This window comes from Falco rusticolus, chromosome 4 (assembly GCF_015220075.1).
Source record: "Falco rusticolus isolate bFalRus1 chromosome 4, bFalRus1.pri, whole genome shotgun sequence".
NCBI classification, from domain to species: Eukaryota; Metazoa; Chordata; class Aves; order Falconiformes; family Falconidae; genus Falco; species Falco rusticolus.
In genome coordinates, this window is record NC_051190.1 from 40,509,704 (window position 1) to 40,536,724 (window position 27,021).

A 27,021-nucleotide genomic window follows, 5' to 3' on the forward strand; every position below is an offset into this window, starting at 1 on the left:
AGGGGTGGGGGGTGGGGGTGGGGGGTGGGGAGAAAGGCATTTTATACAGACACTGTCATGAAAAAGGATCACGTAGGTGGTTTAATATGTGCTGTGATGAGTAATTTTGGTCATGGTACATCAGAAAGCTACTTTTCCCCACCTTCTTTCTAATAAGAATTTTAATCCATTGATGACAAAACCTCTAAAGTATTTCCTTGCTGCATTGTAATACACTGTGACGAATTATGTCTCAGGAGTTGTAAAATTTTCTCATAGCTTGTAATACCTCATTTAATGAATTGATCACACTGAAATGTAAAGATGAAGCAGCATTTATTTTGTATGTTATATTGCATATAATTTTTAGACTTGACATTTATAGCCATGGAAGCTGTTATTTTACATATCATTTTCAAACCATATCAGCCTTAAACACATTTAAATTTAATAAGCAAGTAGATTAGATTTGCTTTTAAGCTAGGCATATCATTAGAGTTTGTGTTCCCTTCAGTAGGGCACATGCTTACTATTAAATGCAGTATTTAGTTGTTTTTAAAACCTAAAAATAACAAAAGGGGATATATTTACAAAAATAATTGAATATGGCACTGCTTTTGGGAACAGTGCCCCAGTCATGATTTTTGTAGGATGTAGACATTAAAGGAGTCTTTGGGTTTTATTAAAAATTGTCCTGTTTTGAGGAAATATTAATGTAGGAGCTGTATGTGTTTCAGTTAAGAAATACCAAATCTGTCATAGTAACATATGGCCTGATCATCATCTCCTGCAGAAAAAATCCATGGGAGGGGAGAGCTTATTTGGAAACTCTGCATGATTTACCAGGCAGATTTTCTGATGCCTCATCTTTCTCATCAGAAAGAATTTGTAGCTGCCAAGGAGGTGAATTCTTACAGCCTTCTAACTATTTAAATGCCTTACTATCCATAAAAAAATATATGTTCTTAGTAGTGTGAAAAAAGCCAGCCCTTCTTTCTTAAATCTTGGCTTCTTTCCCCACTAAAGAAACTTTACAGAACATCACCTGGAGAACCTCGGCTGTCATCGTGCTCTGTGCGTGGCTCCCAGCTCGGAATCTTGGGGGATGTAGAAGTAGCTAAGAGAAATGTAATGAGAACCTGAACTTTATATAATCCTGGGGGACTTTTCTGGAGAGGTTACATTGCTTTTACTAGCATATCTGCTAAAAGACAATTCCAGCATTGTACTTGTTACTGTGGTACAAAAGTAGAGAGGATGCAAACAAGAGGTTTTTCACCTTAATTCAGTCAAAGGGAAGAATGATTGTTCTTCATATTTTTTCATTCTTTTTTAAAGTTCAGTTTGGAAATATGGTACTGAGTTTTCCAGATTTTATGTGAAAGTATTTTTCACTTTTTATCAAAATAAGGCTGATGCCTGTTTTGCAAAGTCATTTCACTAGAGCAGAAAAGTTAAGCAGAAGACCTTGTCTTAGAACCTGTCTTTGAAGAATATAATTTTTAATTTACATTTTTAGGGTTTTTGTTATGGTTTCCCCCCCTTGTCCCCTTAAATACATTATTTCACACTGTGTTCATGTTCATAGAGTAGTTTTTAGGGTTGTATGTATGTAGCTTTTGGCTTTCTGGTCTATCTGCATTCATAAGCCTACTCTGCAAATTAGTAGACCCGATAAGATCTTTCCAAATCCAAACCTCTTCCTACATATTTCTCTAGGGATTTGTTTTGTTTATGAGCCATGCAAGCCAATATTTAATGACCCAGACTACACCAGGCAAACAAGCTGAAACATGCAATCTGGTTCAAGTCTAAGCTGCTGTGTAGTAGCTTTGTATAAAACCAACCGGAACCCCTCTTCTCTTCTTTGTGCCATCGGGTAATGAAAGGGAAATCAGATGGATTGCACCGATACCAGTTAAAAAGAAATAAGACAGACCAAAGATTCATCTAGTGTCATAAAACAGGTGCCCATTCGGATTTGTTGCATTGCCATGCAGGCCAGCTTTCATAGTGGGATGATGGTACAGAACAGACAGCATCCTTATAACCGAGGAACAATGTCTAAGGAGAACTGCGAAGCCTCCTGTCCTGGCTGTTCCTCTCATCTTGCCACTCATCAGTGGAGTTCGTGCCTTGTCCACAAAGTCGGTAAGAGGGTTAAAGAACTGTCACTGCATTGAGTGTGTGGGGCAAAGGAGGGGAAAACACACTTGAGAAATTAAACCATCTCCCTCAGTTAACTGTTTTTTACTATTTATTTAATGCCTTCCATATAAACATATGGCTATCCAGGTTGTAAAAACTGAGCTATAATCAAAGCAGCCTTCGTAGTTGCATTAGAAGATGGACGAGGTGACTGCAGAAGGCTAAGGATTTTAGTTAGTTGATAAGCTTTCAAGGAAGTACAAGATTTAGTAATCAGCAGGGTAACATAGAAAAGGCATCAGAAGTATTAGTTCTTTGCCATGGGGTTTATAAGAGTGTTATTTAAAAATTAGGTCCATAGTTACTGTTCATACTAATGCATATAAATCACTGTGAATTTCATTCTGTGCATTTTACTAGATTATGTGATCTTTGAACTTTTGTTGGTAATTTTTTTAGGATAGAAGATTGGCAGTGTACAGTGTCAGCAAAATATGTCACGTAGTCATGAGGCGTAACTGAAGAATTGAATAATTTGTACCATGTCTTGCTCACAAGGATAATTAAATGGAATAGCATTTAAGTTGATGGAACTACAGGGGTGACCACTGGCTAAAGAACCGTCTCCCAGTTTTTTCCAGTAAAATTATCATTGATATTTTGTTATTTTCTCCTCCTTGTGTGTGTTTTAATATGCTTACATTTCCTGATACTTTAAGCAGGAATAACTTAGGTACAGGTAATAGAAAATAATTCTAAATCAAAATAATTTAAATAAGGAATCATGTATTTGTGGAGTCTAATCTGTTCTATCTTTCATTTAAATACAACTTTTTCATTGTTTTATTCAAATAAAATGTGCTGCATGGTGAAAGTACACTTAATAATATTGAAAAGTTGTTTAAAAAAACCAAACCAAAACAACCACCCAAAAACTAATTTCTGGGGGGTTGTAGCAATGCATCTTTAAGTTTACCTCAGCACTGAATGGGCCATTTAAAAAGACAAGAGCTTAATCCAGACATCAGCAATGATGATTTCCTGCAATATGATAATAAATATACCAAGTACCCTTTTATCTTTAATAATTCAAGATTCATTGAGCATTGAAAGGTTTACCTGTTCTGTCATTTAAGGAATCTGATAGCGATTTGTAAAAAAAAAAAAAAAAAAAAAAAAAAAACAAAACAAAAAAGAGAGAGAAAGAGACATCTCGACAAAAAAATTGTGCAATATGTAAGGGAAGCTGTTTCAAAATGTAGGCTGGTGCTCTCTACAGCACTTGCTAAAAAGGTTTAGAGATTTTCACCTTACTTGCTTACTTTTTTCAAAACTGTAACCATTAGTATGACTTCCCATAAATTATTTGGAGGACATCCCCACAGATCAGTTATTTTATAAGAAACTGCTCAACCCTCCCTTTGAAATCATGTATAAGACATTTACAGAGGAAGCTTTGTACAAAAGTAATATATTGCTGTGCTTTACCAGGAAAAATAAATCAGAATAACTTTCTGAATAATAAAATACTTCTCACCTGAAATGCACAATTTGTACCACCACCATTTTCCTAAAGGTATGTGTTTGTGTTTGTAATACAGTTAACAGAGTTGATAACGATTTTAAGCTAATTATAACACTTACATGTTCCCCTTAAATGTGAAGGACAGTGTATAATTCTTTATAATTAGAACATTTTTTTTATTATTTTTACCTTGAAGGATACAGGTGTTTAATCTGCCCATGATTTTATTTTCCAGTCAAAGCCTTCTCAAGAAAGCTACTCTATTACAGATTATTGTATTAGTCTGGAGTATATTCAGTTATGTTTGGAGATGAGCATGGGTACGAACTGTGAGAGCAAAGATGCCTACTGTAATCTAAGAGCAGAATCTGAACTGAGATTTCACACTTTGAAGAAAAAAATAACACATGGCTGAAATGGAATTAATTCCATAATCATTATGTTAATTAAAAGTAGGTAGAGATTACAGTGGACCTCCTTTAAGAACTCCAAGAATCCACATTCAGTTGCTGGCTAGTACAGAGTGTAATGAGCACCTGCAAGGCCAGATAGTTGGAAGGGCTAGGTTAGGCAGATTCTCAGACTTCTAGGATTTTGGTTTATGAAAGATAGGGTTTTTTGCAGTAGATGAGCAGAGCGCTAAGCGTTGGATCTGAGTTATGCGTTGCATTACCCTAAGTTGCTACTGGTTGTCATGGCAACATTTTTAAATGGTGGTGGCTGTGGCTTGACATCAGAACATTTTCTGTTAAGTGAAGATTTTTCTGAGATTGTAATGGAGTGTTTTAAGTGAGTGGACCTTTTGTACTCAATAAAATATTTAGTAGGTTGTAGTAAATATTAATTTGTCCTCCCTTCAAGATGCTACAACGTGCTGTGTATTTACAGTTCTGTGCTAATACAACGGTATTCCTGGAAAAGAGTTAATCCATTCCTAAGAGTCAAAGTTGCTAAAAATAAATTTGTAATAATGCTTTAAATAGTAATTGTTGAAGATGTTTCACTTTATCCTTTCAAAATGCTGTAGCAGACAGGTTAAACGTGCTTCAGCTTTTTCATGCATTTAGTGAAGCAATGATTCTAGCACTCATTTGTATTTAAAGCTGAACTTAAGCATCTTTGCACTGAGACTTTCTTGTTTTGAACGACTGAAAATAAATGCATTTACAATAGCTTCTCTTTTAGGGGGGCAGCGGTAGAAATGGCTTACCTAAAAAAACAGGACTGGGACATCTCTCTGTCAATCGTAATTTAACATACTCTGTTACTGACCACATTGTGTCTGAGGTGAAGCGATGTGAATGTCGTCTTATCCCTCACTCAGATAAGCTTTCCAAAGTGATCTCCAAATCATGTCTGCCACAGAGCAAGGATTTGCTGAGAGTGACAAACACATGCCCACTACATGTCCTGTGTGCTTTCCAATAACTGAATTCCCAGGCGCCTGACAGAAAGGAAATGTCTCAAACCCCTCTGAATAGCAACTGCATACAACAGGGTCCACCGAATGAAAAGAAGAACTGGTTTTGCAAGTCAGGATTTATAAACTTTAATAATACACTTATCAGAAAGAAACGGAAATTCAGTTTAGAGTGTTTGGAGAAATCATCTTGACGGGTAATACTAATTCATTTCTTCTTGCTGTTGCACTGCTTCATTGATAGTTCACACAGTTTGATGGCCTTCTGGAGCCAGTGTAGCCCTTTGTGGCTCATCATAATCTCATTCTTCATCCCTGTGATTTCAGAGGCTTTATGGAAATACCATGCAGATGTGTATGTGCTTTAGCACAGCTGATAACAGTGTCTTAGATGACCCCATCAATCTTAATGACATTTTCTACTAATCAGCAAGAGGATTACAATTTATTTCTCTTTTTAGCTTCTTCATTACCTTTTCCTCTTATCTATCTATCTATTAAAAGAAAATCAAATGGTGCTTTAGCCTTGCCATGCTAAACTCCGTCTTCCAAAAACCCATGAAGTATTTTTTATCTGTGTACAGTTTTGCTTCTTCATGGTCACTCAGCTGTTTTTCTCATATTTAGTCTTTGCTAATTTAATTGCTTTTTCCATATAATTTCTCTCCACAAGGGTAAGACACAAGGGGTTGCCCTGCTGCCACCTCGTAGATCTAAGAGTTGCAAAACCCTAAGAAATTACAGAACGTCACCTTCCTTGGAGCAAGATGGAGTATCCTCAGGAAACAAATATAAAACATGAGAAAAAGAAAATGCCAACATTTTTTATAAATGTAGGGAATTACAGTTTGTCTCTAAGCTATGATTTGTGTATAGTAATGACTGGTTGGGGTTTTTTTCTTTTTGTTTTACTATTAACAATCTGAATTTGGAACTTTGTAACAATGACTGGCTTTTCCAACTTGGGCAACTGTTCTTCTTCATCAACTTTATTTCAAAAGGACACTGCAATGCATATTTTACTGAGCAATAAGAGTTAATATTTGCAATGAAGCATTAAGATTGGATGCATTTATTTTTGTTTCTGCATTTAAAAAAATGTCATTTATGAAGAAGTACCCTGAGTTTTAGAAAGCCATTCTAATTGTATCAAAGTGAGCCACAGACTCACTATGGATTGGAATTTTGCCCAAAGTGGGGAGAACATGCTATTTTTAACTATATCATCCTCTAGAGCAGCTGTGAAACATTATGTGAAGTTAGTGAGAATACAAAGAACAGAATAATAATAGAACATTACATTTCCATATGCAGCATGTGAAAATATATCAACAAGGTATGTTCAACTGCTTTTTAGACATTTTACTTTTTAGTGTCTTGAAAACCCACAAGGAATATAACTTCTGATTTAGCCCAAAGCACTGTATGTAACAGCTGAAAATGCAAGAATCAGTTTTTACTGTGACAATTGAGGATCTCTGCGGGGAAGGAAAAGACAAAGTATCAGAAACATTAATCTACAGATCCAATGTATAAAAGCTGTTCCTTAGAGCAAAAAAAATCCTGAAATTTTATTCTTGTCTGATATGATTATGTGTAATCTTGCCTGATTGCTATCTGAATACAAAATCATTTGCTTGTCCTCTGTGAAAGCCAATCCTCATCCTGGCCAGCCAACTGCTGTGGTGGCATGAAAACCTCCTTATATTTGGCTGTGTTTAAATACTTATTGCCTCATTCTATAGTTTTTGTTCTCTTACCTTCCCGGCATCCTATGTTGCTCCATCTCAGTGCCCATATGCCTGCTGCACCATAGCAGGTTGCCTATGCGTGCTCTTGGAGTCCCTTGCGAATTCGATTTTTCTTCATAGAATCAGTCTCTAGTTACTCAGGATATAGTTTTGATGCATCTACTGTTAAATAAAAGATTACTTCAGTTCTTTGGAGATGTAGATGGCATTCTGTCAAACCACAGGCCTTGCTATCACCTGATTCAGTGATGGTAAAGTTCCCCCTCCCCCTCATTTATTTTTTTTTTAAACTTGAGATATGCATTCTAGTTGATTTATTATCTTTTGTAAATCTGTACCTTGGTATGTACTTGGCCAGACATACCTACTATTGACAGCTAAGTAGGGCTAGCGCAGTTAGCTCATTACTATCTCTTTATTGAGAAAAGCATTAAGCAACCATTCTGGGTTAACAGAGAGCTCCATGGGGTGGGCACAGCCCTGCACCCCCATCCCCCAAATCTAATTTTGAAGTATACTGTGAATGATACGTATAACTTGTTTGCAGTTCCTTCTCTCCATTCTGACTAGAGGACTTACTAGACCAAACAGCACCGTGCTTGTCTGCTTCTGGTTTGGATCTGTCTTGGAGCTGGGCACAGTGAGCTTAGATCTGCCTTTAAAAGACAGTGTAGAGGTGTTTCAGTAGCAAAATTCTGCCTTGCAAGTTCCAGTAAGCAAGCGTGGTGTTACTTCTTCAGAAGTACACCTTAGGTAACTCTATTGTATGTGGATATAAAACAGCTAAAAAAACAAATCCAAACCCAACAAAACACGATACTTTAAGAATAGCTGTAAATAGCTTTCTGTCAAAGTGGATGAATGTTTTGGGAACAATTTTACAAAATGCTGTTTTAGGACAAATACTCAGTGTTTTCATTATTGACATGAATGATGGAAAACAAAATATATTTTAAAAATTCCCTGAGAATGTCAATCTGAAAGGACCTGCAAGCATACCTTTAGAATTAAAAGTGACCTTGATGAGTTGGAGGCAGAACAGAACGTGGCTTAGAAAGGGCAAATTAAAAGGTCTACACTTAAAAATATTCAGCAGTGAAAATATAATGCATAATGAATGCGTAGGTAATTTGCAGTACAGTAATTTTAGCTCCTAGTAAATCAGAAATCCGCCTGGACATGACTGCAACCTGCTCTAGGCGACCCTGCTTCAGTGGGGGGTTGGACTAGATCTCCAGAGGTCCCTTCCAGACCTGAGCCTTCAGTGGTTCTATGAAGAGCAGTTGAAAACTGGACAGAGTTGCTTAGGATCTCTAGTAATAAAAGTTTGCAGAAACAATGTAGACAGAAGTTGCAGGTACAGCTTATGCTGGAAGCTGGGGCAGAGAAAGGCTTTGAGGAGGGAGTGAGGCAACCAAAGGGTCTGTCTAGGTCAGCTGTATTTCTCTATTCCTTGCTTACTTGGCTCATGCACACTGAGGACACTGATGATTTTTAAGAGCTTTGAGAAAGTGTTCTCCTTGTACTTGATAACCTTGTTTTATTTTGTCTATTACTAACACATTTTTTAATAAATAAAAATAACTTGAAGCAATCTCTTTTCAAATATAGTAGCAATTATTTGCTTTTTATGTATGCTTCTTTCAATTTAGAAAAGGTAAAAAGCTTATTTAGAGGTCTGGTTATTTAAAACTTTATATTAATTTATTAATAGTAGTTGAAGCAAGAAGGCATACAAGTTCTTGGAACCAGAACCAGAATCCCGGCTTGGAAGCAGTGTGTGGTAGGCACGAACTGTTCGGTCCCTGGGGCACACTTGCAGCTGGTCTTTATTCATTTAGCATTTCCTGTTGGCTCATTCCCCAAATCCACAGCACTTTGTTCTCTTTCCCTCCAAGTTGGAAATAAAATTTTATGATCATAGTTGAGGAGGGGATATGGCACGGTACAAATAGGCACAACTTAGTGCACATATGCCCAAATACAGGGTGTTGCTCTAGGCTTTTAGACCTGCGGGGGCTAACCAGGCAGTGCCAGATGCATCCCAGTTATGTGCCATTGAAGACATCATTTGGAAAGAAAACAGGAGTGGATGTAAGAAGAGAGAGGTGATCTGTCCAAATTACAGTGTGTAATCTTAGCACAGTAATTCAAATGCATGAGAAGTGCTGTTCCTTTCATAGTGCTGATGTTCACGTAGCGTTTTTCTTTCACCTATGTTGAACAGAATATATACAGCTGTTTAAACTGTCTTAGGTTTGTTTCCTGCAGGAAGGAAAATTGCTTAGGCATGTGGTGTGTGAATGACGTTAATCTGAATGAGTGCATGTGTAGTACCGGGGCTTTGCTTTCGCTCAGCTGTGGTGACTGGCTCGATCTGTGGCCATGTGCTAACTTTGATTCCAGCCCGCTGCCTGCTAACATGATGAATACGAACTCGCTTTGAATCCTTCCCAGTCTGTACAGCACCACAGCTAACAGTAACTTTGACTGTGTTCTAGGACTGAGAAGTGTGGTGTCTGTGTACCTCCTGCCCGCAGTCCTGCGTTGAGCCCTGGAGCTGGGTTAGCATGTGCCACTTCTTTCAGTCCCTGGCCAGGCCAAGATACACATACACCATCCCAGACCAAAGTTTGTAGGTGATAAAGAGAGCAGAGAAGGGGAAATATTGGAGAACTGACTGAGTCATAACAAACTGATCACTTCATAAACTGGTTGCAAGCAAGTAATTTGTTTTTAAAACTATAATTTAAACTCATATATGTAGCAAAAAAGAGTGTAGCCCTTCAGTGGGAACTTCTACCATTTCAATAGAGCCTTGGAATGTGGATTCCATGTCACGTGGTCCAGAAGGAATCACACAGTTCTCGGATGCATAAGCAACCAACTTAGATACAGTTGTTTAATTCAGCTTATTTATTCTGCTTGTCCTCTGTCAGGTGGTGTGTCCAGTTGTCATACATGAAAGTTCAAGAGGAATGTTTATAAATTGCAGCATTAGAGAAACTCCATGAAAATGATGCGTAGGTTAGGAAATGTACTTGACAGTGAAAGATTTAGAGACATCATAGGATTTAAAGAAAAGAAAACTATTAAACTGGCTTGACCAAAGTTAATAAGTCGTGATTTGTTCCTGGTTGATATGTATTTACCAAGGAATGTAACTGAGAACAGAGGTTTCTTCAGCTGAATTAACCCAAGTATAACAACAGCCAATGCCAGGACATCAAAACTAGACAAATGAAGGCTGCAATGTTTTGGCACTGAGAGAAATGAAGCATTGATGCAACTTTCGAGAAAGTTACTTCTGCCTTTCTGAGAATTCTGGTGGGTTGGGTTTTTTTTTTCCCAAAGCATATGCTCTATTTTGAACAAGAGTTGACTCAGAAACATATTTTTATTACATGCAAAAGCAAAGGTTTGTTTTGGTGTTATAAGCTCTGGAGTACCCAATTATGGATGTTCAGTGTAATTGTCATTGAAAAAAAATTGTTTAAGCTGATGGTATGTGAGAATAGGTAAGCTGTTTTGAGTTTTTGTTGTTTTTTTTTTTTTGAAATGATGTTTTTATTTGGTTTAAGTTGGGATAGAACATAAGGAAACAAAGTCTAACCCTGCAGAATTGAAAAGTGTAGAAATGCAGTAAATGCATGAGGATACTTATGTGCCAGCTGCTGAACATAAAACATTCTTCACTGAAGTATAAAATCTGACAGGGAAGTGTAGCTGCTGACAAAGAATATTTTATCTGTGTGACAGAGAAAAAATTATCCATATGGAAGAGAAAAAAATATCTATCAGCTACCTTTGGTATATAAGCTTTCAGTTTTGATGAATTCTGACTCAAATGACCATAAATCTATTTTTTAAAGAGTTTCCCTTCTCTCCTTCACACTTGCTTTCCATTAGGTATGCAAGTTTACTAAAACTTCTGTGTAGTATTTTTTACAGCTTCTAAGTAATATCAATATAATCAAATTTCCAAGACATTGTACTACCCCGTTTCTTAATATGAAGTCAATATTTTATACAGAAGTAACAAATAAGAACTGCACAGGAAATTCAAGGGGAATAGCTTCTACTGTACAATACACTCTTGACATGTCAGCTTCTTCTAGGGAAAAATAAGAGTAAATGCCTCATTTTAAGACCTATTTTCAATTGTTGCTCCTAAGATGATATTGCTGCACCCAGCTACCACAGTTTTGTGTAAGAAGTGCTGTTAGGGTACAGATTTTTTCACAGTATTTTATTCCTAAGTCTTGTTTCATTTATAGAATAGTAGATGTTTTGCTGTTCAGTTCTGGTTTTATATTCCATGTTTAATTTCTGTGTGTCTTTGCAAAACTATTTCCTAATGAAGATAAGGGATAATAATGTAGACAGTGTTTCATGATGCATCGTTGTCATAGCTTTTTCAAACTGGCTGGAAGCAAGAAGTGATAAGAGTTGAATAAACATAAATGTTCAGTGTACATTTTATGACAGTAAGAGCAAAGAAACACAGTGTTTATAAACGACTTTGGAACTTACAAAGGAGAAGGACTTAAGAACCAGGCAGGAAGGAAGAAGAAATGCCTAGAGGCAAGGTTGTCGGGAACAGAGACCATAGATGTGCCCAGCAGTGAAGCATGTCACGTAATGGGAGGGATATAAGCAGATCTGTAGCAGTGAGCAGGAGTCTTAAGAATGGTGTCTAGAGACCAAGTCAGAAGAGAAGGAGGATCCTGGGAGAACTGACTTGAAGAAGTGAAGCCAGGAATGGGTTTGAGTTCAAGAGACTTCATGTGCATGGGAGAAATCAGTTAAAACTTGATGGAAGAGGAGAAAGAGGAGCAAAAGATTAAGAGAAACTGAGCCAGGAGAAGGCTGACAGCAGGACGTTAGTGCTGCCAGAAGAGTGCTGTCACTAGAAGGAAAGACAGAGAGGTCAAATGTGTAAAGAATGAGAAAAAGGAGAATAAGAAAGCATAACTACAGGAAGACAAGCATAACTGCAAGAAGACCTCATCTGTTAGTTCTGCTAGGCTACAGTATTTCATTCATACAAGAAAATGTTTTTTGTTTCATGTTCATAGTATTTCTGCAGAGACTTGAGTATGGAAGGAGGTACATCAGGAAATTTAATTACTAAAAGCATTAATATATTGTGCTTTGGTAGTGTCCTGTTGGTCCACCTGCTGGCCCATGCAGATGCACGGGAAGATGCAGCCCATGTACTAACAAACTTATAGCCTAAGAGAAATAATATATTAATATCATAGGTACTGGGGAAGTAGGGGAGGAAAGTAGAAACAAAAGTGGCAAGAGAGATGTTCTAAGGCTTCACAGGGTATCTGGATTCAGAGTTAAACTGGCAAGACAATTTGGCACCCGCAGTTCTCCAGCACCTGCCTGGCTGGCTGGTAGATCTCCTGACAGGCAGTTAGCCGTCCTCATTGGTGGCAAGAGCATTTGACAGGGAATAGACATATTTGTTCCAGTTCTGTGAATTCACCATAAGGTGTGTGCTCCCCTAGAGTGAGTGTCTCTCTCATCCCATCCTCGTGATTGCCCTGACTAGAATAATTTGAAGGATGAATGCGCCCAACGTACAGATATTCTGTTGTTGTTGCTTTAGGGTTTAAGCCTACTGTAGGGAATGGTTTTCAATACATTTTTCTCTTTTTATTACTCAGTCTCACTGCAAAGGACTACTTTATGGTTAACCCAAATAATTTATAGTGCAAGAAGTATAGAAGGAAAGGGGCTAGATCATAGCTAGGAATGTAAATTCAGCTCTGGGGGCAGTGGGGTGTTTTGGATTGGTTGGTTTGTTCCTTATTTAAATCCTTGAAATACAGGTATTATCAATGTGATTATTTTTTTTTTAATCAGTCAGAAGAGGTCTAAGCACCTGCATCTGTGACTGTTGCCTGCTTCAGTGGCAATTCAGAAGCTTCTCTAGTTGTGATTTTCAAGACTGTAAGATGTAATTCCAAGACTGTAAGATGGGAACTTCTTCAGGTATTTCATTTCTAGTTTGTAATGCTTTGCATCTCTTAAAATAGGGAATTATGCTTAGCATTTCAGGATTTCCAGACTGAAGTGGGTTCTCATATACCTTATTTGTTACTTTAGTCTCCATCTCCAGGCAGTGTCCTCAGTGTAGTTAAATTCTGTGTGCTCTATCCGAAATCATTGAGATCTGACAGACGCTTCTTCTTTTTTTTTTTATTTGAGGAAAGAAAAAAAGGAGGAAGAAAAGCTAGGTGTCACTCTTTCACCAACCTTTGTAGTTAGCACACAGAAACAGGCTGATGACATCCAGAAGACTTTTGTGTGGACAGTGTCAGGTTTTGTTGTGGCAGTGGTAGTTTTTTCTTTAGACAAAAAAACAGTGTTTAGTGAGCTATCAGGCAGTGAGCGATTTCTATACACTTGTTAGAATGAGATCAGTAAATTGTCTGAAAATGGGTTTAAGAGCAAAACCGTGTCAGCGGGCCTAGAGGTCCTTCTCTCATTCATTCTATCAGTGAAGTTACAGTGTTTCCAGATCCATTATCTGTGTGTTATATGGAGATTTATTTACTTTCAACAGCAAAGCTCATCTTGTTTATTTCAGTAAGTGCTTGCTTCAGATGATATCTGAAAAGGAGGAAAAAAACAGCTTTTTGAAATAAATAGTATATTCTGACCACTGCTAGCCTTCATTATCCACTTTTTTTAAACTAGAGCTTGTTGGCTTTTTGTCAGCCATGTTGCAGGGCTTTGTTAATACATTGCCATGAAAATGAAAGTTTCATACACATTGACATAATTAATGAAGAGGCAGGCAGCATGCTCCCCCAATTAACACCACAGGGAAAAGTAAAATTGGCTTCCTTTTTGCGTGTTATGCCAAAGTTAAGAACTGTAACACACAGCAAATAAATAGAGATCCTTCTAATGAGCTGCAAGATCGAGCTGAATAACTCTGAAAGGATGTTGTGTAAACATTGCCAACTATTTAGAGTGTTAAGAGTAATTGATGAGCTTAGTTGAAAGTTGGTTTTTTTGGGGGGTGGGTGTGGGGAGCCTGTCAAAGGATGGAAAGAGTGCTTGTTAATAAATAAATTTTCTTTTCAATGCAGCTGTTAGGCATGTTAAAGAATATCACAAGCACTTTAAAACAAACAAAAAAGAAACTGTTTGCTGCTTGCTACTTGACCAACAAGTTTGTCAGAATTCATTTTTTCAACTGAATATTTCTGTACTTAGTATTTGAAAACTTGACTAATTGTTCCCTGATGCTAGTTTTCAATAGCCCAACCATCTGGCAACATAAGACACCACTCAGCCTTGATTTTTTCCAAGGGTCCCAGAAGTCCTAATATTAATAATAACAGGGAAGTAAACAGGTGAAATGTCTCTGTGATTTATGTGAGGCACTCTATTTATCTCGAGACATATGTGTAGAAAATTCAGAGCAGTTCAGGTTAAAAATATTTTCAAAAAATACTTTCATTAAACAGAATTGTCCTAAAAACCTTATTAGTAAGATTGACTTTGCTAAACATACAAAAATGCAAACCTGCAATGGCTGTCTATTGGTGAAAAAAATTATGGGCATTAGAAGGTCTGATTCAGAGCCCGCAAAATTTAGTTAATAACAGGTCAGATTGTATAGATAATAAGAAAAATGTAATTTTGATTTTTCAGTGGCACCAGCAAACTTAATCTGTCTTTTTTAAGCAATTAAAACATCTCCTTCACTTTCTGATCATTCTAAATAATTTGAGTTTTGACAACGATCAGTGTGTACAGTTTTATTTTAGCCCAAGTATTGTGTTGGGTCAGATAGATCTTATCACTTCATGTTGTATAGAAGCAAATCACTAAGACTGCTAATGTATGAGCATCTGCACCTTGGCATCTTAAACAAATCTTAAAATATGTCAAAATTTTAATTAGGGAAACAAAACATGGTAAAGCTAAAAGTAATAATTGGAAGCCAATAAAGGTTATGCTAGAATTGCTAAACAGTTGACCTTCTAAGTGGCCATGTCTGCTGTTAGAGTAATCTCAGCAACAGAGAATTACATGTCCCTTCACTTGGTACATTGCAGGTGATACCAGAAGCATCCAATGACTGTGCAACTAAGAATATCAATGTGCAAACAGAACTGGAGACAATTTATTTTGATTGTGTTCCTTCTTTTATATGTTAAGAAACATGTATTGCTGAGCAGTTAATTAACTTAGTTAAGTTCGCTTCTATTTCCAAAAGGAAGGTTAAGGGACATAGTAAATGTCAGAGTATTGTTAGACTCAGCAATAATGTTTAACTTCCAAAACACATTTGATTAGAAAATAAGAATAGTAATGAAAAAATATTATTCACCTCCCATGAAGATTTGTCACTAAATCTTAAGTCTTCAGCTGCTGGAAAACTGGATTTCTACTATCTTCACTTGTCTAGCAGGGAAGATGATTTCTGAATATTTTTTTCTTTCAGTAATTTCTATGTATATTTAATTTCCTCATTAAGTAGTCAAACTTACTTCTAACTTATAACCAACATTTAGGGGTTTTGTTATTATTTTTCATCCTTTTACTACTTCAACTCAGCATCTCTTATTTTGTTTTTGTCTTTAGCTTCTCACATACCTATCTCTAGTAATTATTATGCACTCTCCTTACATATCTGTCTATTGTTTAATCTTCTTGTAACCTAGATTTTACCTTAACCTCCCATGAATTAGTAAGATGTCTTTTCCTCCTCTGCCCTCTAAGTTTCAGTTACTTTATTTTTTTCTCCCCTTTAACAACTGTCCTGCTTATGTCCTTCAGAAGGATTAATGGCCTCTATTCTGTCCTTAGTGATGGGCCAAGTCTCAGCTGTGGTGGTGTTCAAGGCTTCCTGGCTGTTCCCAGTTCATCTGATGGCTGTCATCCTCTCTTCTCAGCCAGCTGGCTGGGACTGTCTCCATGCTGGCTTTTGATACCACTAGTGTTCCAGTGTCTCTTCTCTCCCAGGTGTCTGGATAGTCTGATTCCTCTCTTTTGACATCATGTACTCTCTTTCTGCCACTCTTTCCATAGCCCCACTGCTGCCTTCTGCAGCCCAATAGAATAACATCGAGAAGGTCTATAAACCACAGTGACAGCCACTGAGTTCCAGCAGGGGACTTAAGCATGGATGGAGTAGGAGAGAGGTAGAAGGACAAAAGCCTTCATAAGGATTTATAAAAGGAAAATACTGGCTTATTTTTGTGAGGATTGGATGTATAATTGTATCTTCTATAATTAACCTCTGCTTCAGAAAACCATTTGCTGTCTTTAATGCCTCATTTTCTCATTTTTGTAAAAATACAGAATATTACTTAAGTTAATGAATTTGTTTGGCTTCAGGTTGTATGAAGTTCCTTTGTTGAAACTGGCCAAGAATAAAATATAATTAATAGCGCATTAAGCATTGTCACTAAAGCTGAAAGTATAACGAGCATGTTAGAGTGATGATCGTCATTTCTGTGATAGAAAACTGGAATGATGCGGAGATCTTTAATGTTAAAATCCTTCGTGTGTTCGTGCCTTGTATAGCAAGTGTATTTCTGGCCACCTCTGTGTCCAGTGGGTAGAAACAGAGAAGGTGGTGAGACAGAAGGTGGCAGGAAGTATAAAATAGCTTCTATTGGATGAAAGCTTGAATAACTTAGGATTCTTGAGCTTGGAATAATGACAGCTAAGTGAGAATATACAATCAGCAGTGCTCTGGAGAAGGTGGAATGGTTTCATAGTACAGGAATTAGTGATATTGTCAGTCAGCAAGTTCAGTGTTAGCAAACCAAAGTACTTTTTTCACATGGACCCTGTTTGCAGAACTTAAAATATATTTGGGTTCAAACAGGATGGATGAAGTGGTGGCTGGTATATACAGGTGTATAGGCAGGTGTGTATGTATATACCTGTGCATGCAGAGGCCCTAGCTCAGGAGACGCTGGCTGCAGGATTGCATTTTGAGGACAAGTGCTGGGCTCCACATGGCATTTCTTATGTCTGTGCCCTGACTGTTTGCTGCTGCAGTTCTGGACGAGATGAACCTTTTCTCTTAGGCAATATGGCAATCCTGATGTATTAAAAATGTGTATGAACTAGATGTTGTTGGTACAAAGCTGTCATAATCAATCAGGGGTAATTAAAAAATTGTAAAATTCAAAATCCAATGAAAGAATGTCTGTGGGTGTTTTACATTTGTATGCCACGAATTAACTTTCTGCGAAAAAATATGAGGTACTTAGGGTGGACAGGTTAGAGCTTATTAATTACCTAGATTTGTACATATAAGCAATATAGATGCCAGCTCCAATCACTAATAAATCCATCAGCTTTGAGGGTTTTCCTGTTCATTTCTACTGAACTGTTAGTGTATGTGACAGGCCATGGTTCTGTCAGAACAAATTGTCCCCCTTGAAAAGCTGGCAGCACCAGGAAGTGACAACTTAATGGAAGCTAAAGCACTCTAATGGCAGTGCCTGGTGAAAGCCAGGGAAAGTCATCCATAGCATTTGCCCTGGCTCTTGAAAATGTCTCTTTGCATTTCTGGTTGCGTGCAAGATATTGGAGCTTTACTGGAGTCACATTTACAGGTATTATTAAATGAAATGTGATTCAGTAAAACACTTGTTTGTTGATAGACTTTATTCCACTGAGGTCAGCCTAATGTAGTGATCATATTGCATGTGCTCTAAAGTACTGCAGCATTACTCATTCTAAAATCCTTAATTTTACTTTTTGCATAAACCCATTTCAAATACATAAAATAAACAGAAATGTAAACATTTTATCCTATTGTTCAGATAAGTGCATAAATATTTTTATTTAGAGATGAACGGAGATTGTGTTTAATGGAATGGATGAAAAGATAATGTGCTTTATTTAAGTACACTTGTTTACAGGTGAACAATATATAGATTATTTCTAGTACCTTTTATTATTACTATGATTTTAAAGTTGTGTTGAGCTACTGATAAAATTATCATACCAAGATTATCTTATGTTGTATTGATCTATTTTTAGATGACATTGGTATACGTTAACATATTTATTTATAAATAAATAAACCCCAGCTATTTGCATACATTACATTTGTGAACTGTGTTATATTACCCAGTCAAGTACATTTAAATATTTTAATTTAATTACATTTTAATATTTTAATAACTCTTTTATATATTAAACACTGGATATTCCATTTAGGTTATTGCCTTCTTATAAGGGTTACATGCCAATATTTGCCCTGTTTGTGTTTTTTTTGGTGTGATGGTGGCTTTGGGGCAAAACCAGAATAGTGATGGCTTTCAGTAGCATAGTATTTCCTCATCTTTTAATAAAAAACATGTATGATTTTACAGGTTGCAGTTAGCAAGACAAATTATTATATTTTTTTAAAGAAAATGTCGTCTATTAATGTCATTACTAAGAGTCAGTAAACTTAATCAGTACTATGCCATTAATCCAAGTTCATAAAAATGGAATAGGAGAGAGCAGATCAAGAGGACTTCAGATTTAAAAAAGACAAAGCCAAATGACTGTTTTAAATTAAAAACAACCAACCAACCAAAACCAAAATAAAACCAGCAAAATCTCTTTTTTTGTGGTTATTTTCACGATGATTTGCTTTAGTTTCGACTTTCACATTGTTTAGCGTGTCATAATTATGTTTGTGAAGAAAAGGTGAATGATACAAACAGACACTATTTCTTTAATTTTGTTCTTTCACACCAATCTCTTTAATTTCTTCCTTCTGCTCTTTTCAGCCACCTTGGAAGACATACATTGGCCTTACAAAGCTCTGTATTCCACAGGATTGCTGCATTTGCTGCATGTTCTTAACTACTTATATGATATTAATGCATTAAATGATGTTCTAAACCTTTTCAAAAATTGCTTACATATATTTCTGAAGTATACCTTCGGCAGCTCTGTGGGTACAGAAGATAGTTGAGCTGTCTGTCATTCCTTCATTTGTAAGCACCAGAACCCAAAGGTGAAGTTGCTGATAAAGGTATTTCTTGTAGTTTTGTTGTGTATTATGATATTAAATAACTTGCTTGCATCTTAGATAAGGTTGTGCTTCACAGTGCAATTGGAGCTATGCACTAAAGAGTCTAGTGGTGCATTTTGTTGTTCTGAAGCAGGGAAAAATACATAGCTATTGTCATGTGATATTTTCATCTTAGTTCATGCAGAAACGTTTACAAATGGTGATATATTTAGAGGAAATGCTTGCTTGATTCACAGTTGTCAGTGGGATTGTAGGGTATAGGTTCCATTGATGTACCTAACCGAGTCTAATGACAAGAAGAGACAAATGTGGCAATGAAAAAATTTCAGAATTGGAAAACGTCAATAGAGCAAGGAGAAGACAGAGGGATAGCAGAACATAAAAGAGAAAAAAATGGGGAGATTATAGAAGTCTACAATATAGATAGGTATTGAGAATGGAAATCAAGAAAGATAGATGCCTTATGCGGTGCCACAAGTAGATCCTGCTGTCATAGAATGCCTTGAACTGCACCAAATGCCTATAAATCAAATACATTTTCTTCATACCTCAGAGAAGTTATAATTCCCTTTAAAAAGCTAGATATGTAAAACATTCCTCCTTCTGAAAGAAGAATTACTGTCTTTTTATAAGGTGGCATACCTTTTGCTTTGCCTTCTCTAAATTACTGCTTCATCTCAGATGAATAAAAAAAGAAATCTGTTTATAGTTTATAATCTTCCTGATTTTCTCTTTATCTTGAATGGTCATGCAATTTCTCAAGGTATTGTGTTTTTCTTACGTTAGGAGGTAAATTGAAAACATAAACATTTGCTTCTTTGACTCTCTTCTGTGTATTAACAATAAAGATACAAAGTTGTATTTTGATGAAAACAAGAGGAATAGAAAATTATCAAAGGCTGATTTCTTTGTTTCAGATAGGAGGTCCTTATGGGCACCCCGCCGCCCACAACCTTCTTTTTACCTTTTTCCTGGGATAAAATTCCTAAAATGGACTTTTCTCTTTGGCATTTCCCTGTCTCCTCCCCTTGCAGGTTCTCTGTTATTTTTGCCTTTTTGACCCCCAACACCACCGTAACAGAACAGTTCTGGCAGCACCTTTGGCTTACCTTTATTTTTGGTAGTGACAACTGCCTATGGTTGGGTTCAGACTGCTCTTGCTTTGCATCTGTTTCCATTAAGGAGTTTTGCTATTTGCAAGGAAATTCTTAAGCATGAACCGGTGGCTTATAGTGACTATTGACCAGATACGTTTATAATAAGTGATATTAACATGTTTGCTGTGAAATGTTTTTCAAAATGGCTCGTTCTTACTTATATGTTCTCATGGAGTAAGTCCCACTAAAGTATAGTTCAAGTAGAGAAGCTGTGGTTCTCTGTATATTTAGTGACTGTGGGTTTTATATTATGTTACTTTTCAGTTTCTTAACAGAAGTGTTCTCTGTTATAAATTCTTTCCATAACACATAGGATCAGTAAGAGCTCACTCAGTCTTTGGTTCACTTAAATTGGAATTGTCAAGCCTGTTGTACTTCATGGTGCAGCTCTCTCTCGCCACTCTGTGCACATTTAATAGTTAATGGTGACCACAGGACCTGCGTAACGCACAGCTTTTGGCGGTTTTGCATTTATTGTTTTCAAACATTAAGGAACCACCGTCAAGGTTGATGGTCCAAAGTTAAAATGTTCTTTGAGAAAGAAATTGAATAGAGATCTTCTAAGCCATCATCAAAGAAATTCTTTCATTTCACGAAATAATGCACAACTCGCAAAGGTCAGCATTGCCTCGCCAGCTCCTCAGTGGGGGGGCAGCATCAGCAGCCCCGTGCCGCTTCCCCACAAGGGAAGGAGCTTCCTTGGGGGTTTCAGTTGTAAGAGCGTGTATGCACTGGTGGCCTTTCCCCTCATCTTTCTTCTTAGGACAAAGCAAGGTATTTTAAGAGAGAATTGTCTATTTCAAGCACATCATTTAACACAGAACATGACTGTCACGCACCAGGCCCCAAAACAGCTGATGACAGAGAAGGGCAATATTATGACCTCACCTGCTAGCGGCTACAGTGAGTTTGTTGCACTTACACTGGTGGGCAGGTCACCTGATGTAAGGAAAAGTTGGTCTAACACAGTAGTACCATCTACTTTTATACACACTGATTGTTTTCAAGAGGTGTTGGAGACTGGAGTAATTTCACGAGAGAGACATTTTGTCAGTTTCTTTTGCTTCAAAATGATCAGGTCCTCAATACTGAATGAAATACTATCATCAATGATAAATTATTGAGCACAAATTTTTCTTCTGGTAAGAATGTCATCTTGCAATACGATGGATGTCTCCCATCCTACACTGGGTGCACCTAGCTCCTTCAAGAGCTAGAGGTTCAAAAGCTGTGTTTTGCCACTTCAGTTTGCACTTGCTGGAAGTATTCTGTCCTTTTCCTTATAATGACTTCTTTTGACTGGAGTGGTATTATTAGACAAAATACAGATTGAATAAAACTTCCTTTTCCCCTAAACTTAACCAGACTTAATTGTGGATTTATAGAAATATATATATATATATAAATATTTCTTTGCATATGTGTATTTTTTTTCCTTTTTAAGCTAATGGATAATTCACAGTATTGATGACCTTCATGTTGCCAGCTAAAGATTAATTCTTGCATTTTAATGGTATTTTATTTTAATTTCTTCTAAATTGCTAAAGACAGCAAACCATGATCTTCACTACTTATCTTTCCAGAAAGCTATTGGTTGATGTAAGGGTTTTTTCCAGAAATGCGTACATACATATGTGTGTGTTTATAACATACATATGCAAATTACTCCTTAAATCCCTGTTCAAAATAATGTTAATTTGACATACATTTTAATTCACAAAATATATGTTATGTAAAATCGTACCAAGTTCACATGCACACAAAAATTGGAATATTTATCTGTATGCTGTGGTTCAAGTAGGAATAGGATTTTTCTGTTCACATGTACAGCTGTTTCCCTCATATCCATGTTGTCCTACCTTTAAGAAGAAGTTTGCTTTCCATTTATCCAATATAAATACTGGGCCTCGTGCATGGCGTATATTGGCATGTGTCGAAGAGACTTTTTTTAACTTGGGCAAAGTCTATAATATATCATGCATGCTTGCTAAGTTTAGAGAATTTTAGGTCACTTTCTTCAGGAAAATTCTGGACTCCGGAGAGGTATCAGATTTTGTTGGAACTGGAACAAAAGTGAGGTGTACACAATAATTATTGAGTTCATCTCTGGGATACTTTCTAGGTGTTGTGAAGGAGAAAATCAAGAGAAAATAGTTGCAGAGGTCAATGTAAAGAAGCCCAGGTAAATCAAAATTATTTTACACCGTAATTAACTTGTTCTTCTTACTTTGCCTCGTCCTTCCCCCCCTCTGAGTTTTTGTTTGTCCAGCCACTAACCTTTTCATACCTTCTTCATTTATGTCTAGTGTTAATCCAAGGGAACCAAATCCAGTTTAGCATGTATAAATATCAGGCATAAATGCTTAAGCTGGAGAAGTCTGATGGAAGTTTGGTGTTGCAGAGCTTCTTCCTTGCCTCTGAAATTCTGAAAGGCAGATAAACCATCGGAAATCTCTTGGTGAGGTCAGTAAGGATTGCTGTAGCAGTTGCAAAGGTGATGCGGTATCAGCCTAACTCACACGCATCATCAGAGGACTGTTTGGACAGGAACCTGCCTGTGTCAATAATATGCCTCGTTCTGTTTACATGAAACAAATTTGAAATTTACACAGAAAACTAATGGAGTCTTTGGTGTCTTGCAGATTTCCTTGGCTTTATCTGCTATGTATAATTAATGTAACCAAGTGAGTGAATGAGCACTTTTCTCTAGGAGTCAATAGGCAAGTATGTTTGGAAAATGAATGAACTGCTAAGATTAATTGCAAGGCTACCCGCCTGAATATCCTGTTGAGAGACTCAGAAGGAAATGCCAATCCTTTTATATCCAAAGGATTTCTTTATTAAAAGTTGTTCATAATCTAAATAACATTAGATATCAGATTGGACTGAAGTTAATGCTTTATTGTGACTGTACTGGTTTTAACAATTGAAAGCTATTAATTACAGTAAGAGAACAATTCATATGAATACTGATCTTGATGAACTCAGCTAGCTTGTTAGCTTTCTGTGTAATGATGGCCAATTCCAATAATAATTAGAAAAATACTTTTCTTGAAATGTACAGTTGTTGACTAGTGAGCACAAAGATTTAAATGAAAGTTTTGTGTGAACTATTTTTTGGAAGGGAAAAAAAAACCCAGCATCTCTCAGATGAGAACATGATGAAGTTTAAGACTCCTGGGTTGTCTTTGCATTTTCATAGTAATTTTAGAGATCATATGTTGTTTGAGTCTAGATTTTTATTTCTTTTTTATTTTAGCAAAGTGGTGTTTATCAGTATTTTAAAATGGATTTATTGAAGGGAAGAAATAATATGTGGTGGTTTGGGGTTAGATTTGGTTTGTTTTGGTTAGGGTTCTTTCTGGCTAAGTTTTAGGAATATTTTGAATCTAATGGACAGTTTGCTCTGCAGACCTCTGTTGTTGTTTTGACCGCCCCTAATGTAACATCTGATAATACTGATCTAAAATGTGAAGCCAGTCTTATGAGTGGTAGAAAGGAGCAAGGAAGTACAAGATCGAAAATCCTAAGTATTCAAAGGAAAGAACTTGTCAGCACATACTGTGTTCAAGTTCAGACAGAGGGGTTTTTTTCCTTTGCTGTTTTAGCATGAAATCAATGGGGAATGCATAATTTTTTAGATGTGTCTGAGATTACACAGCAAATGGTCACCAATAAGATTCTCAGCTGCCACACAATCTGGCATAGCTCCTTTCTGCTCCATAGCTCCCAGTTGCATTCAGCCCATTGTCAATGTGATGCTGCTTTTTGGCTCCTTGCCCATCTGTTTTAGTAATTACTGTCATATAAACTGATATTTCTGAACTAGAAACCATGTTGTTGTGAGATAAACCCATTGGAGTTACCTTTTGTGATGTGTTAGAGCAGTTTATTGAATTGTTACTTTAAAGTATAAGTGTTCCATCAGCATTTTCTGCAATATCTAGAGAAGGATACTAACATTTTTTTGAATGCAAGACAAGGGAGTATAATGAAATGTAATAAAATTTTGAAAATGCTTGCTTTTCTCATTATAAGAGTTTTAGTTCTTTTTTTAAGATCAGAAAAGAAAACAGTGTCCTTGAATAAATTATTTGTGTTAATAAGTTTTGGCAGACATCGTTTTTTTAATTGTAAAATGTACAGAGAAGTGGCTTGCCTTATCCAAATTATCCATTAGCACAACAGGACTGTCCTAAATCACATCATTACATATGTCAGCTAAAGTACAGAGATTTCAGGAGGATGAAGAGCAGATTTATTCTTACAGAAATTGAATAAAATCAAAGGTGAGTTAAAAGAAATGTGGTATCCAGGATCAGACGACATCCTATCATCAACTTAACCCATTAATAAACCCAGAGGCAATGGCAAAGAAGCCAACACAAATGTCAGTGTAGCATGCCAAGGAGCCAGATGCCATCACTGGCACCTCCCTTGTGATCTGCTCACCAGGCCCCCTCTAGCACAACCCAGGATGCTGCAGACCCAGTTTGTTGCAAGGGCACGTCGCTGGCTTGTGTTCAACTTGTCCTCCTGGTCCTCCATGTCCTTTTCTATAAAGCTGCTTTCCGGCCAGTTGTTCCCCAGCCTGTGCCTGGGCATGAGGCATGAGGCCCTGGCGTTACTTGGTGTACCGTTTGCAGCATCTTCATTACCAGGCTTCATCACTTCGCTTGCATTTTTAGTAGTACTAGTAGCAGTATTTTTTTTTTTTTTTGCTTCAAGTAATGGATAAAGTCTGATTTCCAGGTTTTACTTCTTCCAGCCCCTTGACCTGTATTCTGTGAGTGTTAAATCTTCCTGGTATTTTGCAGTTTGCACTTCACAGAAGAAATTATTCAAATATCTCACTAGTGTTTCATTAAAACCTTTTGTTTACGCTACATCCCTAAAAATGTTTTGAATTTTGAATGAACATAGGCATTGGTGTTTTATGGTATGCATCCTAAGCTCCACCCATGTTGTTTAATGTTTTTTCTTCCCTTTTGATTTTCATTTCTATCTTTTCTGAGAGACTTAATATCCTAAAATCCTAAGATTTTGATGTTACTGCTTATTTGGAATCAATTGCCGTCACTGACGTAGTCGCCTTACAGTTGTAACTATTAAAGGTGAGCTTTTAGAAAATCATTGCAAGTTCAGCGCCTGGAATTTCGGTGACAGACTCTCTTTCCTTGTTATTCTTTGAAAACCCCAGTACAAAAACTTTAGGAGGTTACATTTTAATTGTAGTGTTAATGAGTTGGAGGAAGGATGAACCAACCAGGGGCAAAACTTCTGAGTCATAAAAAAACCCCAACTTTGAAAGTTCTTTAAACTAGGGAAAATGTTAGTAATCTTTTTTTGGAATTTGCAGTGCTCTATTTCTGTGGCTGTAGGTTGGAAACAGATTGGATGTCAGACTGATTGTCAGCATTTCTGTTAGTGGTTTTATATGTGGGTGGTTTCTCAAGTAAAGAATTTTGCATTTATTGTAAAAGCTAGTAAGGTGACTTTCCTATATCTAGCTACATGCTAAAATACAGAAGCTATAATTAATGTATAACAGGAATTTGAAAACTTAACTTTCTGTTTCGAAGAAAAGGGACTCCTGAAACATAATTCACTGAGAATATTAACATCTGAACCCACAAACTGAAAATACAATGTTTGGTGTGAGCTGAAAGGATTTGACATGATAAGTTTTAAGTAGCTTCAGAGTTTATCTTTTCTTTCTGTTGCTTCTGTCACAATAAAGACTAATTTCTGTGTGCTTGAATATACATCTACTGAGTCAATATATGTGCATTTTTACACCTTATCTACATCAGATGCTAGTGTATTATCTTGGTTATATACTTTATCTCATTGATCTACCCTACTGTCATGCCTTGGAATATTACTCAAAACTCTGAGTTCTGGCTCACTAGAATATCTTAAGCACACAATTTGCCACTTCATAAAAGTGGCAAAAAAAGTGGCAAAAAAAAGAAATGCAATGGCGCTTTTATGTCAGGCGGTTAAGACTTCTGTTTGAGCGGTTCTGTTAATCCTGGCGTGAGGAAAGCAGTCCAGTGTTTGCCATATCCTAATCGATGTAGTAGGGGTCCCTGGGGATTCCCTCCATACTCACTGCCCTGTTCTTAGTCACCTTAACCCTTTTCCAGTGAGCAGAACAAAAACTTGTTAAATGCCTAAACATCATCTAAAGTCCTACAAAGAGGTGTGCGACAGCTACCAGCAAACGCTATTCCCCTCTGCTTAGTTCCTGAAGCTCTTTGATCCCACACAGAAAAGCGATGGGTTACAAGTGTGCTGTGTTAACAATACAGAATCATTCTGATTTGTTCTGTATCTTCAATCAGCCTGTTACATGGTTATGCAAATCTTGCAATATAATTTATATCTGTTTGCCTACAAATATGCTTTTAAATCAGTGCAGCTTTGCAAGTAGATGTTTTTTATTCGGTTACAGATATTTGTTGTTTGTTTGTTTTGCTTAATCTATTGAGGTAGAACAAGCAAATCAAATCATAGTTAACTATGTAGGTTTATACTGCATTAACAAAGATGGCTATCCAGTAAAAGTTGGTTTTGTTAAATTCGTACACAGATCAGCACGATAGGAGGAACACTCGAGCTGTAGCTCTTTATTCTGTGACATTTTGAATGCTCGGTATGTTCAGCTGGTCTGAAGCCATGTTACAAAAGGTTACTACGAGAAAGATTTGATGGCTATACTCAGAATAGTTGGCAGAACGAGAGCAAAATTTAGGGACAAATCGTGGAAAATTGCAAGCTGAAGTATAAAAATGTGACTTGGTAGATGCAGTCATGGCTAACAGCAGCATTTTAGTGTTTATGCTGAGAAAAAATAAATAATCATGGAAAGAGAGGTATTGCTCTGATTAAAGCAAGAAATAGGCATAGCATAGCCTGTATTTTAGTAGTTAGATCACAGACCAGATTTTGGTGCTGATAGGAAAAAATTGAGGGTTTTGGGGTTTTTTTGGTTTTTTAGTTTGGTTTTTTGA

At 36.8% G+C, this 27,021-nt stretch overlaps 1 protein-coding gene across 23 annotated transcripts in view; it reads left to right on the forward strand.

Annotated features, from left to right (window-relative positions):
* RBFOX1 (RNA binding fox-1 homolog 1) overlaps positions 1-27,021 on the forward strand; it is a 955,581-nt gene that overhangs the window by 624,151 nt on the left and 304,409 nt on the right. The gene's annotated exons all lie outside the window — the stretch shown is intronic.